The sequence below is a fragment of the Arachis hypogaea genome, chromosome 11, assembly GCF_003086295.3.
Source record: "Arachis hypogaea cultivar Tifrunner chromosome 11, arahy.Tifrunner.gnm2.J5K5, whole genome shotgun sequence".
Classification (NCBI taxonomy): Eukaryota; Viridiplantae; Streptophyta; class Magnoliopsida; order Fabales; family Fabaceae; genus Arachis; species Arachis hypogaea.
In genome coordinates this window covers 85,928,653-85,931,885 of record NC_092046.1, presented here as the reverse complement: position 1 = coordinate 85,931,885, position 3,233 = coordinate 85,928,653, and the positions used below count along the sequence as shown (strand labels likewise).

Here is a 3,233-nt window from a genome sequence, read left to right as displayed (position 1 = left end):
GAAGTTTTTAACTTTTGAAAAAGAAGAAGTTTGAGGATTTGAAAAATAAGTTTGCGAAACAATGATTTCAAAAAGACTTCCGCTAAGCAAAAAAAACTTTTGATATCTAAATCGTTTTCTTTGAAAAACGCCCTTTAAGGGAACAAATGCACATATTTAGGGGGAACTCCTGCAAAAAATTTTTTTGTGAAGTCTTCTCCAAAGCTTTCTATAAAACAAAGTGCATTATTGTTGCTTTCAAAATCATTTATAAATGCATATCCTCAAAATTGGTTTGTCATTATCAAAAAGGGGGAAATTGTAAATCATGTTGCTTGTATGCGAAGTTTGTATTCGTAGGTTTTGATGAATGACAAACCAACAAACGACATGAAAGACAAACCAACAAACAACTTGAATGAACAAGCATGTTGAAAGATCAACCAACATTCAACATTGAGGAATGAAGAATTGAAAGCAACACAACAACAACAAGAAACTCAAGTCCACAACATTTGAAGACAAGTATAGTGTCTTAGGACTTAGGTAACTTCTTGTTAAGAACCAATTGCTAAAATCTCTCAACACACACTCACAACATGTTTTGATGCACATCTTGCAATTCGATGCTAGCCAAATGGTTTAAAAACTTGTTTTCAAAGGTATAAAAGCATAGGAATTGACTCCAACAAGTTTGAGATCAATCCTAAGTATTTTGAAGTGATTTTAAGCCATTCTTTAAGGTTTGCATCGATGCAAAGCATGCAACGACTTTTTGCATCGATGCAAAGATGTTTGCATCGATGCAACCTAGCTGAAAATTCAAATTTCAGCTTCAAAGACACATTTGCATCGATGCAAAGTGTTATGCATCGATGCAAATGATTCAAAAACATAAAAAACGGCTAGTTTTAACAAAACGGCTCCATCCCATTAACTCCCCAACGTTTCTAAGGTTTGGGGAGTCTATAAATAGATGGATTGAAGCCTTATTTCACACATGTGAGTATTTGCAAACTATCTTGTTCATATTCTTTCATTCTACACATTTTTAAGGTGTTATAATACACAATTTGAGAGAGCAATATCAATTGGTTCAATAGTGCTAAACTTGTAATCATACACTCTTCTAGAGAGTACTCATTTCATCTCAACAATTCTTTGAGAATTGTTTTCTTGTAACACTTTGTAAATTGGAGTGTGATCTCCAAGGTTGAGTCAAGAGTTATAAACACTATAGTCGGTGAGGATACCAAAGGAGTATACTAAGTACTCAAGGCAAATCTTAGAGAAGGTATCTCTAAGTGGAGTGGGTTAGTATACGAGTGGTGATCATATACCGTGAGGTGTTAGAAACTAAGGACTCGGATTGTAAAAGGTTTTGCGCGAGCACCTTGAAGCTTGGCAATAGTGGAACTTCTCAATAGCGATTGAGAAAGAAAGTGGACGTAGGACAAGGATTGTGCCGAACCACTCTAAATAGCGTTTTCATCTCTCCAAACTCATCTCTTCAATATTATTGTCTTTTACCTTTGAGCAAATAAATTGTGATCGAAAAGTAGCTTCGTAAGTACTTAAGAAATAGCTTAAGTCCGATTGGTGAAAAGCTTGATCAATTTATTTGAGTCGGTGTCTATTGGAAAGTAAAAGCTCCTTATAAATGCTTAGCAATTGAGTTAAGCTCTTGGAAAAATACTAGTACAATAACACTTTTGTATATTGTCTTTAACTTTCGCAAAAAGATTCATTGTTGTTGCAATACTCAATTCACCCCCCCCCTCTTGAGTAATTGTGCATAGGTTCTACACTTTCCAGGATCCTGTCTCTTCTGAGGCAATGTCAGTTGATCCAGATCACTTAGTTCATTGATGAACAAGGGAGGTTCAACTTCCCAAGTATCAATGCCAAATAATTTGGCATTCAGCTTCATGATTGCACCAAGAAACTTGGCTGTTTGCTCTTCAGTAACATCCTCATTCTCTTCAGAAGAGGAATACTCATCAGAGCTCATGAAGGGCATAAGGAGGTTTAATGGAATCTCTATGGTCTCTAGATGAGCCTCAGAGTCCTTTGGTTCCTCAAAGGGAAGCTCCTTATTGACCACTGGACGTCCCAGGAGGTCTTCCTCCTTGGGATTCACGTCCTCCTCTCCCTCATTGGATTCGGCCATTTTGGTTATGTCAATGGCCTTGCACTCTCTTTTTGGATTCTCTTCTGTATTGCTTGGGAGAGTACTAGGAGGGATTTCAGTGATTCTTTTACTCAGCTGGCCCACTTGTGCTTCCAAATTTCTAATGGAAGACCTTGTTTCATTCAAGAAACTCACAGTGGCCTTAGATAGATCAGAGACTAAGTTTGCTAAGCTAGATGGATTCTGCTCAGAATTCTCTGTCTGTTGCTGAGTGGATGATGGAAAAGGCTTGCTATTGCTAAACCTGTTTCTTCCACCATTATTAAAGCCTTGTTGAGGCTTCTGATCCTTCCATGAGAAATTTGGATGATTTCTCCATGATGAATTATAGGTGTTTCCATAAGGTTCACCCATGTAATTTACCTCTGCTATTGCAGGGTTTTCAGGATCATAAGCTTCTTCTTTAGAAGATGCCTCTTGAGTACTGTTGGATGCAGCTTGCATTCCATTCAGACTCTGAGAAATCATATTGACTTGCTGAGTCAATATTTTGTTCTGAGCCAATATGGCATTCAGAGTATCAACTTCAAGAACTCCCTTCTTCATAGGCGTCCCATTACTCACAGGATTCCTCTCAGAAGTGTACATGAACTGGTTATTAGCAACCATGTCAATGAGTTCTTGAGCTTCTGCAGTCGTTTTCTTTAGGTGAATGGATCCACCTGCAGAGGTATCCAATGACATCTTTGATAGCTCAGATAAACCATCATAGAATATATCCAGGATAGTCCATTCTGAAAGCATGTCAGTAGGACACTTTTTGGTCAGTCCTTTGTATCTCTCCCAGGCTTCATAGAGGGATTCACCTTCTTTCTGTTTTAAGGTTTGAACATCCACTCTAAGCTTGCTCAGCTTTTGAGGAGGAAAGAACTTGGCTAAGAAAGCCGTGACCAGCTTATCCCAAGAGTTCAGGCTGTCTTTAGGTTGAGAGTCCAACCATATTCTAGCTCTATCTCTTACAGCAAACGGGAAAAGCATGAGCCTGTAGACTTCAGGATCTACTCCATTAGTCTTAACAGTATCACATATCTGCAAAAATTCAGTTAAGAACTGAAAAGGATCT

At 38.0% G+C, this 3,233-nt stretch overlaps 1 non-coding gene across 1 annotated transcript; it reads left to right on the top strand.

The window, feature by feature from the left end:
* The first annotated feature begins 2,908 nt into the window (after nt 1-2,908).
* Nucleotides 2,909-3,016, top strand: LOC112726047 (small nucleolar RNA R71). The gene has a single exon (XR_003165117.1). It is a non-coding gene; the product is annotated as a small nucleolar RNA R71 (small nucleolar RNA).
* Nucleotides 3,017-3,233: the final 217 nt, after the last annotated feature.